The 12,372-nt window shown below is 41.8% G+C and overlaps 1 protein-coding gene across 2 annotated transcripts in view; it reads left to right on the forward strand.

Moving 5' to 3' along the window:
- Positions 1-12,372, forward strand: part of htr2cl1 (5-hydroxytryptamine (serotonin) receptor 2C, G protein-coupled-like 1) — a 126,746-nt gene that overhangs the window by 23,883 nt on the left and 90,491 nt on the right. Inside the window, exon 2 of one of the 2 annotated variants that reach the window (XM_017471087.3) lies at positions 10,851-10,935. The exons of the other annotated variant lie outside the window; for it this stretch is intronic. The gene's annotated coding sequence lies outside the window, so the exon portion shown is untranslated. The remainder of the gene's footprint in view (positions 1-10,850; positions 10,936-12,372) is intronic. 2 annotated transcript variants of the gene reach the window in all.

A 12,372-nucleotide genomic window follows, 5' to 3' on the forward strand; every position in this document is an offset into this window, starting at 1 on the left:
ATCAAAGTATGGTCGTAATCGGGTTAACAGTGGATTATTGTTGTCCATGTAAACGCACTGATTGTTGCATGAGTTTCACGCTGTGCGAAGCGCCCTCAGGCATGACCATTATCTGAAGTCTGTGTGAAATCGATGGTCAGGTGGTGTGGCATTTTGCACGTCATGTGATTATAAAGCGGTATCTGTAAACCATGTCATCAGCCTTATTATTTTCAGCGAAAGGCTGCATGTCGGTTCTTTGTGTGAACGCTCCTAAAAAAAAACTCTTCAGTTCCTCTCTATTGTTCAAAAAAGAATATATATCTTACTTTTCTGTCCCTCACCTCTTTGCGAGTATGAGTCAGAGAGAATTCAGGAAGTGTGTTACTCCATGCGCCGTCTCGGTTTGAAGTGTTTGGGGGCTGACTGCACGCATTGTAAACGCATCACAATCTGGCAGCTAAGCTCTCGGCTCGCTCTTTTTTCAGCCAAAGGGTATTGGGTTTCGGAGCCTCGGGATTCTGGACTGGCTGGCTGCCTCAGCAGCAGGTCAGGTCCTGGGGATCGCATGTGGATCTGGAGGAGGAACTGTAGACGAGCGCTGCTCTATCGCTTGCTCTGTCCTCTGGATCTGAGTCTCGGCTTCTGGGTTTTGGAGCTCGCATCGCGACTCCTCCTTCTGGAATGAAGATTCAACCCACCCTCTCTGACTCCGAGGAGCCAAAGTGGGGAGCCAGTGCACTACAAACGGAGAGCAGCTCTCAATCATATAAAGAAGTAATTTCACTTACTGTGTCCAGTAAGGGCTCTCTGTACTTATATCCACTGCTCTGGCCAGAGGCGTAAGTTGGAGCAGTTGCTGGTCTGCTTTGGCAGTGACAGTAGAGGTGATGCTGTGTCAAAATAGTGCATCTCCAGTTGGATTGTGGAGGCAGTCTCTATCGTTTATGAGGCATTCCACTGGGGGGTTACCACCTCGAAGGCTTTATCCAAAGGGATACCCTTATAGGATGGGTGTGCTGCTGCAGGGTGGTCTACACTGCACACATTTGCTTGATATTACAGTTTGTATGTGGATTCCAGCCCCGGGCTTGAGTGTCTTGCAGTGACCCTCAGGCTCGGACCCTTTGAACAGGCCATACGTGAAAGAGTGGGTATTTTCATTCCCACAGCGTGAAGCTCGCGCAACGTTGAATTCCCTTTGAAAGGGAATGTCTGGGTTACGAATGTAACCCTGTTTCCTGGGAAGGAAATGAGACGTTGCAAAGCTTTGTCATACTGGGGCATACATGTGAATTGCATCTTTGCTGCAGATAATAGAGGCTGATGACGTGGTTTACAGGTGCCATTTTATGATCACTCGACACGTGAAATGCCAATTCACCTGACCACGGCAGGCCTATAAATAGGCATGATTTCACACAGACTTCAGATACTGGTCACGCGTAAGGGCGCTTCCCACAGCGTGAAGCTCATGCAACATCTCGTTCCCTTCTCAGGGAACAGGGTTACATGCATAACACAGACTTTTTTTTGAGAAATAAGACCAGCTAATGAAGTTTTATATCCAGTCTTGATCTATTAATAAGACTTACAAATGATGTTAAATTGCACATGTTTATGGTGGAAATTATGTTTCTCATTATGAGGGATTCAGAGTCAAGTTTTCAGTGAAGCCAAAATGGTGTCTGTTTGCTGGTTCAGTGGCTATTTAATGCTGTTTAACTGTATTCACGATTTTAAAGTTGAAATACAGAAATTCGTCCATCCAGTTTCTTTACCGCTTATCCTGCACCACCTGGAGCTTATCCAAGGGAAATTGGGGCACACCCTGGATGGGCACAATCACATACCAAATTTGTACAGTTTGTAAATGCATGTGCAATGCATGTCTTTGGACTGCGGAGGAAACCCCCAAAGCATGGGGAGAACATGCAAACTCCACGCATGCAGCAGTGGGAATCAAACCTTGAACCTGTAGGTGCGAGGCAGATGTGCTAACCACCATCCATCATCTGTACTGCTTTTCCTAAACAGGGTCACAGGGAGCCTGGAGCCTATCCCAGGAGACTTGGGGCACAAGGTGGGGGACACCCTGGGTGGGGTGCCAATCCATTGCAGGGCACAATTGCACACCCATTCACACACTACGGACCATTTAGAAATGCCAGTCAGCCAACAACGCATGTCTTTAGACTGGCGGAGGAAACTAGAATACCCAGAGGAAGCCCCAGAAGCACGGAGAGAACATGCAGACTCTACACCCGAAGAGCGGAGGTGGCAATTGAACCCTGGGAATCAGTGCTATTCTTCAGTAAAAGTTATGAAACAGTTGGCATTATAATGTGAAATAAGTACTTGAAAAGATAAACAGTAACAGTGGCTTGCATAGGTATTCCACACAACCTGGAACTGAAATGGATTTATTTGTCATTTTTACCACTTGATTCACACAGTAGGTAACACGAAGGTTAATTAGACAAAAAACAAAGCAGACATTTGTTGGTTGCATATGTATTCACTCCCAATACTTGGTAGAGACACCTTTAGCTGCATTACCTCCCAGAATCTACATGTCTTCTGGGATGTGTATATCAGCTTTCCACCTCTGAATTCTCATATCTGGGCCTATTGCTTGCCTGTTCACCTTATTTGTAACACTACAAAAATTAAGGGAGGGGTAAAAACTTCTGGAAGGCACTGTACATTCATTTTAACACTGATTTGTAAGGTGATGCTGAGTCACAGAAAATCTTCCAATCTCTTTTTCTATGGTTGTACCAAGTGTGAAATACTTGTACTACTGTGGAAATTCGTTGGTTTTGCTCTGTGATTGTGTGCCTGTGCAGTATTGTGGATGGAAATCTGTGTGTATGTGAATGTGTGTGTGTGTGTGTGTGTGTGTGTGCATTGGTGTATGGTTGTGAGGCTTCTCTCTCTCTCTCTCTCTCTCTCTCTCTCTCTCTCTCTCTCTCTCTCTCTCTCTCTCTCTCTCTCTCTCTGTCTCTCTCTTGTTCTCTCTCTCTCCCTCTTTCTCTCTGTCTGCCCCACTGCTGCAAATGGAAATTGTTCAGTAAAGGAGCGCTAAATGGGATATGAATATTTAAACAGGTGTGTTTGCTTCTGGATAACCCTTCAGTGTTTTTTTTTTTTTGGTTGAGTGTGCGTGTGTGTGAGCGTGTGTGTTTGAATGTGGAATTTGGAGAGTACCCGTACAATCTTTAATTTGGCAATAGACAAGTGTATAAGTCCAGCTTTGTTCTGAAGGCACAGTGCAGGTAAACTTCACAGATAAAATTCAGTTTTATTCAGACTGGTGTAGAGTTTCATTCTTTCTACCCTTTCTTTCTCCCTATCTCTATTTTCACCATCTTTCTGTCGATGTCTCAGTCTATCTCTCCTCTATCATTTCCACAGTGCAATTATGTATGCTGCGCCCAGCAGTGTGGGCAGACCCTCTAGTGCTGTCGAGGTTGGTGTACATTGCCAGATTTTATAGCCATCCATTTTTATTTATTTTTTTTTGTGTTGGGGGGGATCACACATTTTTACATTTTATAATTTCACACTCCACTGCCCGAAGAGGAGCACACAAAAACCACCATTAATGCCTATTTTGATTCGGAACTGTCATCTTGAACCTCGCCGGTGGCTCATGTTACTGTATGCTCTGAATGTAATCGCACAACTTTTTTAACCTAAACAAACAAATCAAATACTTTCCACAGAAGATTTATTATAAGTTTATGATTCTATATCAGACTTGTACTTTCTATTTAAATATGGTCTGACTGTGATTTTATAATGCAGTGCTACGTGCCCGGCACCAAAATCAGAACACAGGCCCTTCTCACTACTCAAAAAAAAAAAAACCCACTCAAATCAACATGAGCTGTCCCCTAGGTATGATTAGTATGTAGTAAACTTGTTGCAGATCTGTCCTTTTCACCATCCTGGTAGATAGAGACAGATGAGACAGGAAAGAGACTGGAGAGAATGTGTACAGAACCCACACAGACACACACAAATACAAACATAAACACAGGCATATACACACTTTGACCCCTGTCTGACAGGAGATAGATGGCTTCTGTGACAAGCCCTGAGTGCGTGTGTGTGTGTGTGTGTGTGTGTGTGTGTATGTGTGTGACTATACATTATTTGTCACCCAGGTAAGTTTGATGGATCAAGATTCTGGAGGACTTTTACCCTGTAAAACATAAACACACATCAAACGATTTTCAATGCCTGCTTCCACTCGGTCAATGAAAACACTGCAGAGAGCGAGAGAAACAGAGAACGGGAAGAGGGAGAGATGAAAAGAGAGAGAGTGTGAGGTGTCTTTGTGTGTGTGTGTGGGGGGGGGGGGTGCGGGGGGGGGGGGGGGTTCAGAGTAGGGTGGTGTTGTGTATAAAATGGAAGAAAATGCACCAGGAGATAAAAATACCTCAGGTTAGTCTCTCTCTTTCTTCGTTTCTCTGCTTGGTTCCAAACCACCCTCTACCCCTGACTGCCTTCTTCACACACAAACACACACACACACACACACACACACACACACAGCGCCATGCTCTCTTTGTGCTGCAGACAGACAGGTAGCCCAGCAGGGGCTTTACTCATGATGTCCTCTTGACTGGGTTTGTGTGTGTGTGCTCCCAGCATGCATTGCTCATCCTCCCCAGGCCCTCCAGCAGCACAGTCACAGTAAGCCTGTGACAATTTCAAGTGATCCATAGAAAAGACATTGTGATAAGGAGTGGGCAACATGGCAAAAAATATCCTATCACAATAGAAGAAGATATTTTTACCTTAATATTTAGGTTTAAGACTGCAAGACAGCACAGATGAAAGCTACAGGGTCTGCTGTACCATCCTGAGCTTAGGGTACTGTCGGTCTCTCTGGAGTTTCGCATGTTCTTTCCATGTTCGCTTGAGCTTCCTCTGGGTTCTCCGGTTTCCTCCCACCTCCCAGAAACATGCTGGTATTTGAACTGGTTACTCTAAGTTGTATTACACCAGTATTACAAAACTAGCAAAGGTTTAAATCCGCTCTGCTGAGAAGGCCAGCACAGCTGATAATTGAAGATGCAAATCATTTCATATTGTCCAAAGTGCAAAACATCACATCACAACCGCCTGAGCTTTTCTTTCCCAGGGTGTTTTCTGCAATTATGGTGCATTTTTTTTTTTTTTTTTAATTATGGTCTTTTCTGAGTTTGCTAGTCCATGTGCTTCTAAAAGACTTTTTAAAAGCTGGCTGTGAGTTTATTTTATGCCGCGTTAAGCTCAGCAGCTGCTTCTGAAGACAGCTTTCTGCTCCAGTGGCATCATAGGAAGTGGAACATTACAACACCTGGATGACACAACCAGCAGCCGAACTGAGAGCTGTTTTTAGGTGTGTGTGTGCGTGTGTGTGTGTGCGTGTGCGTGTGTGTGCATGTGTGCGCATGCCTGTGGCTTTTCAGCACAAGCAAACACAGACCTATTTAGCATGTGCACTATCCTGCTTTGTCTATTAATGGATTGGGTGTCATTGGGTCAGCAAAACCCAGCTAGGATGATAAAATGTTTGTTCTGCTTCACCTCATCTTTTTTCTCACTTCCTGTCTCTAACTAAAATCTTTTTTTATTACCTATGTGAGATGGGTATAATGACTATGTGACCTGTTCCAATCATGCATCCACAAAATGTTGGGCATTCCTTGTTTGACCTGCTTTTCCAGTGTTATTAGGATCTGCTGTACACTACATCAAGTGCTGTTTTTTTGTCTTGTGTGGATCCCAGAGTGGTAAAAGACAGAAGATTCAATCCTAAGTATGAACAAATATGACAATAAACCCTTACTGTATATACAGTAGTTGTTATTAATATAGTGCATACATTTTAATCCTGGCATTCTTTCTATTAGGTCATTGAATTATTCAAGTTTTTAAAAACTTATGCTACAATTAAAATGTAATCTTAAAATGATTCATTTTATTATAATGGGAGTACTGTGGCTTAGTGGTTCGGGTTTCAAATCCCGCCTCCACTCTGTGTGCGATGGGGGGTGGTGCGACCCTGTGTGCGAGGCTCAGTGGTTTCCTCCAGGTACTCCAGTTTCCTTCTCCAGTTCAAAGACATGCATTATAGGCTGATTGGCATTTCCAGATTGTCCGTAGTGTGCAATTGTGGCCTGCAATGGGTTGGAACCCTGTCCAGCGTGTCCCCCAACTTGTGCTCCGAGTCCCCTGGGATAGGCTCCAGGCTCCAGGCTCCCCGCCTGGACATTTTTAATCAATTTCTACCTTGTGGTGTGGAAAATAGATGGAATTTTATTATAATAACTAAAATTATTCTAGACATTTTTAAATCACTTTCTACCTTGTGTTCTTCCAGTTGCAGATAATGTTGCAAATTTTAAGCATTTCTTTTTAGAATAAGAAATGTTTATGTTTGAAAAGAGTAAAGAAAATGCCTGTGAATAGGTTCAATATTTTTATATTTGGTATGTGGTAATCTTATAATGAGAAATTCGATACTTGCTAAATGTAATTTCTTGCAGCGCAAGAACTTGGTACTTGTATTGATCTTGAACATTGGCTTTGCAGCTCTAATTCTATTACTTGTGGAATTTCTATGCTAATAAGCAAAATCAGCCTAATAAATACTTGGAGTGCTTTTACAATCTAGCTTAAATTTCCTATTCCAGAGTCGAGGTGTAAGAGCCAAAGTAAGGGTTTATTTTTGTTTTGTTTTTATGATAATGTGGGGTTGGAATTTTAGGGGTTAGTTAAATGTTTACGGAAGAGGTGGGTCTTTAACTGTTTTTTGAAGATAATGACAGATTCTGCGGTCCGGATTGAGGTTGGAAGTTCAATCAATCACTAAGGGACAGTTTTTGTTTATGTTACATGACCTGATTTCTCCATTCACAGTCTGCCTATTACTAATCACACATACCTGTTTCTAATCACACTAAACCCTTGAAGTAACACTGTTCAGTGTGCAGTCTCGCACCTGCTTTTCTCCAGTGATAAATCCTTGCTCTGTTTGCTGATCGGCTGACCCTGCCTGCTTTTCACTTTTTCCTGATTAACTGCCTCTGCATCCAAACCCTGTGTGGTCTGACATTGACCTAGGTTTTTTTTAAAGGCAAAGGCAAAAGCACTATACTTAAAACATCTACTCCAGACCTGGCAGCCTCGAAGGTGTAAGTTGCATGCAGGAAATTTCAGTAATATTAACAAGCCGCTCAGAAAATCAGCTCTAGTCTAAAAAAAAATCCCTTTCCTTTATTGACGTATCCTTTGAACCTAAATAGTTTAAATCTCCAACTCCTGAATACGGCCCAAATTGCACGGTGTGAAAAAGATCCTGATTATTCATTACTCTGAAATGGGGATTAACAAGCAGCATCATAGTCTCATGACCTGGAGGTGAGTGAAAAGGGAAAAAACGAAGTGAGTAGGATGAACCCAGAATGAAGCAACATCTCACCTCCCATCTCTTCTTGTTTGCGTTATCCTCGGCCCGTCTCTCTTTCACTGGCCCTCTCTCACTCTCTAAGTGTGCAGTTCTTTTGCATAAAGCAGTTTATCAGACTGCTAGAAAGACTTTAATTATTTTTCAAGAGGGCATAGTTTCTTGCAGCCTCACATACAGACCTCGGAGGCTGAGATCAGTCAGTTTCACATCAAGCCATTAATTCTGCCTGCCTCCAGTTCCACTCTATAATTAAACGTTTCACTTAAATGAGTAGGACAGATTCCACAATTGATGATTGTTGGGACTGTGTACATGAGTAGGACTGCTTGTTTCCATCCTAGGATGCCTTGAAAAGATGCCAGGGCTAAGAAATGATGAAATGTTTTGTGGTTGATTTTCTGTCTTTTTAAAAATCCTTTTTAAGTCTTTTTTTCCATATTCATCTCCCTTTATGTTGTTTCTGTCCTTGTTCCTCCCGGATCCAAACAACCATTTCATCCCAGGCATCATAGAGTTATCCCCTGCCTGTCTCTTGCCATGTCTTTGGACTGGGGGAGGAAACTGGAGTACCTGGAGGAAACCCCTGAAGCACGAGGAGAACATGCAAACCCTGCAGGTGCTGAGAGTGTGCTGTGAATTTCTGGAACGTAATACAAAGAAACAATGCTTTCTGGTTCCTTCTTTGACCTCTGTGGCTTGGCGGTTTTGCCCGTGTCTTAGCAGCATGTTCAACTGTTCAGCAGAGCTTCTCAGTTTGTTAACACAAACAGAAACACAAATGTAAAAAGTCTGAGAGGAAGTGAAAGAGCAGAGATGCTTTTCTTAATCATGAAGAATGTTCAATTAAAGTTTACTTCTATAACGCTTTTAAGAACAGACATCTTGCTCCCTAATTAGCAAGCTTGTGACAGTGGCGAACATGAAACATTTTCTTTGAGTACTCTAATGCTTGCTTATTTTGCTCCTTATCTATCAGCTTTTACAGTGTAGCTTAACTTTTCTCCTCATATTGTCTGGGCTTTTACATAATGGATGTGACCAGTGTTCAGCAAGCACAGCTTGACAAGATGAGATGTTTGAAGATATTCTCATTATTTTGAATTTGGTACATAAAAAGATGAAATGTAAGCTATTCAATGAGAATGAGAAATCTTTCAAAACATATCATCAGGCAGCTTCCTATAACAATGATTATATGAGCCAGGTAGTACTAGTCCCATCTGCTTTTTAAAAGTCAGGCTTTAGTGTTGCTGATAGTTTTCGGGGACGTTCTGCTGAAGTTGCCTGGCTGTGTTACGGCAAGATTGATTAAAGTTTGAGGAAAGTAAATTCATGCCTGATGAGCAGTAAAGGGGAACAGTGCCAGAGCTCCATCACGTGTGCAGCAGAAGCCTAATTAATATCCCAGTGTCATATGGTGTGTGTGTGTGGTTGTTCTTGTTTGGTGATAGTCATGCCCTGATGATGTGATGCTGCAGATGCTTTGTATAAATGACATTGTGTTATGTGCACGTTGCACAGTACGAGTTTAATGACAACATTCTCATTTTCCCACCTAATTTAATAGATAGATAATAGATTGCACTTTGCTTTGATGATAATGAGTCTTTATTGATCACGTGCAGTACAGTGAAATTCTTTTCTTCACATAACCCAGCATGTCAAGAAGAGTGCAGGGTCAGCCATGATACAGCGCCCCTGGAGCAGAGGGGGTTAAGGGCCTTGCTCAAGGGCCCAACAGTGGCAGCCTGGCAGTGCTGGGGTTTGAACACCTGACCTTCTGATCAGTAACCCAGAGACATAACCACCAAGCCACCACTGCCAGATGCAAGCGCTCTTCTCTTCTCAACATGTGGATATGAAATCTCTCCTTGTCTTTCTCTTCTCTTCTTTCTCATTTGTTATGCCTCTACCACTGAGTAGGTGAGGCATCATGTTTTCGGGTTTTCTGTCCTGATTACAACTGGTTAGTAGGGATGTCACAAGAACCGATACTTCGGTACCAAGTCGGTACCAACATTCTTAAAACGTGACGGTACTTGTTTTTCTGCACTAGCATTGGAACCGATTCTAATGGAGGTACCGAGGTTGCAATTCTTCCGGACCTGATGGGAGCAGAAAATACGCGCAAGTGTTTTAGTCGGTCCACAAGTGAAGAAGAAGAAGAATGCCTACACGCACACGGGAAAAACTACAGAAGAATAGCTTAGCTTAACAAGTTTAACTCCACCGTGACTCATTGAGAGGAAAAGAGTGGAAAGCTAGTGTCGGTTTCTGGTGTGCAACCGACACTATCGTTCATTTCAAACAAAGCGAGGAAACACCTGGAATTTGGCGAAGCACCTGAAAGACAGTTTATATTATGTTTGTTTGAGGCAGGTGGCATTGTGGTCATGAAACCAGCTGTTATGCTCCATGTAATGTTAGCGATAGCCTGTTATTTGTTAACGATGCTAACACATTGCAATGTTATAAACTACCTCCAAATGGGCCACCATGCATCTCCATTCAGCCCGTGTCCTGTCAGCAAAATGTAGCCTAATGTCACTAATAATTATTCAAATGTTAATGCTTTTAATAAATCTTTTTGGCCTGCCACCATATCAGTGAATTTAAACTAATGCTTGCATTCAGAGTATAAGGTGTGTGTGTGTGTGTGTGTGTGTGTGTGTGTGTGTGTGTGTGTGTGTGTGTGCGTTTAGGAGTGCACCTCCACTCATTGTCAGATAGTGTTTGATAACTAAAATACCCTCCCCCCCACCCCCCCTCTCTCTCCCTCTCTCTCCCTCTCTCTCTCTCTCCCCCTCTATCTCTCTCTCTTTGCCAGTATCAGCCAGAGGAGGATGTCCTCCAGGAGAGTTTTTTATAAAAAAAAATTTATTTTATTTTTATACCACACCGCGGTATCGACTTTGGTATCGAGTATCGTGTACTTTTGGTGGTATCAGGTACGACTACTAGATTTTTGGTATCGTGACATCCCTACTGGTTAGATGTTGGAATTGATCCAAACAGGGTCATGGTCACAGCAAGGTCTAATATCTGAATATATTCAATAGCTTGCTTTATGTTTGAAACATATTTCAAGGCTATTTCTGACATACAGTTTAGTAACAAGAAACAATTGGCCTGAATGTGTGTTTCTCTGCACACTGTATGTAGTCCTTGCCTTCAGGTCACCTCACTGTGACAAACGAGCACAGGGCACACACTGATTTTCCACCTATACCCTTCATTTGAAGCACAAGGCTAGACAGTGACCAAGATAGCAGCTGGTCTGTTTACTGATCAGTGTAAGTATTATATCTCTCTTTATAGAGTTTTGGAATTTGGTGAGTAATTGGTTTCTCCTTCACTCCTCTTCCATGACAAACCGGAACGCACCACCTCCACTGCATGCCAGCCGAATGTGCGAGAGAACGGTTCCACTCGGAAACGCCTCTTCACTACCTGGAGGTGCCGTGTATGGACAGATTCCTCCCAAATGAGTCAGTTTCCTCTCATACTATTACATACTTTCACAGTCTGTCAGATCTATGGGGAAAAGTCTATTATATCGGTCTGTATAAAAACTGCCACTTGCATTAAACAGCAAAATGCATACTGAGAGAAAGAAAGAGAGAAACACTGACTTCCAGTTAAAATGCATGTATTTCCATATTAAGTTCATTGTCTTTCGAGAAACTTCTGTCACAGGGGATAAAGGGAAATACAGAGCATTCTGATTCAGCATAATCTTCTCCACTATTTTTAATACAGCTTTGACAGCAAAATTGTACACGTAATTTGACATTCATTTTATATTTAAGGTCCTTTATCGGAAGCAGTGACTTCTGACACAATAATTTCAGTAATTGCAGTGTTCAGACTCTGCCTACACTTGTTACATTTGAAGGACAGTTTTAACTCACATAGCCAGCAGTAATTCTCACTCAATTTGAGTCTCTTGTCACCATTACATAGGCCATTGCAGTCATTTAATTCAACACAAGAGCCTTACTCATTAAATAACCATTTCATTACCTGAGATGAAATGTATATGCTTGTATGTGCATGGAAAGCTTCAGTCAGAATGTGGTTCATTCTCTAAATAGTTTTCTTACGAGTTTGAAGAACTTTTCATATTGATTATTGCCCTTGGATGACCTGGAATGGTGTGTTGTAACTTTATAGTTAGTTGAAACAGTTAGACTCCCACAAATAGGACCATGGCTTGATGTACACTCTGTCTACCCACAAGATATGGATAAAATTTGGTGCTGGTGGGCAGCTTGGTTAGTTTACTAGTTACTTTAGCATGGATCTTACCAGTGTTTGGGACATTGTAACTGGTCAAGCTATAAGCTACTTGTGGTTTGAAATAGCTAAGCTACACTTTAGTTACTTTGGTTTCTTTTAACATAAAAGCTACAAGGTTGGGTCAAATGACAACCTTGAAAAGTGTGCCATAAATTAGAGAAAGACTATATTCAATTTTTATTCTCAGTAGACCCTTTTACTACTAAATTGAAACCTCATTGCAAAAACAATGCAAAATATAAAAAATATATATATAATATATATTTTTACTCATTCTTGTACTCCACTGTAGCTTTGACTCATGAAAGCTACTTTGCCCCCACCCCCCCACACACACACCTCCTTTTTTAGTTATTTAATTAAATTTTATTAAATTTTTTTTTTACTGAAGCTACTTTGTCAAACTGAGGAAATGTAACAGTGATATTTTTTTTCCAGGCTACAGGTGTTGCACAAAGTAAAATGTACTTGCTTTGTACACAGTAATGCATTATAAAGGTTTTGCATTTCTCTTTGTGAAACTATCTATTGCTTACTTAAATTTTACACAACAATCATCAGAAAATCAACAGTGGGCTCACTGGAATATTTCTGATTCGGTTCGTTTGTGTAAATATTCAGCTAGC

The sequence above is a fragment of the Ictalurus punctatus genome, chromosome 7 (genome assembly GCF_001660625.3).
Source record: "Ictalurus punctatus breed USDA103 chromosome 7, Coco_2.0, whole genome shotgun sequence".
Classification (NCBI taxonomy): domain Eukaryota; kingdom Metazoa; phylum Chordata; class Actinopteri; order Siluriformes; family Ictaluridae; genus Ictalurus; species Ictalurus punctatus.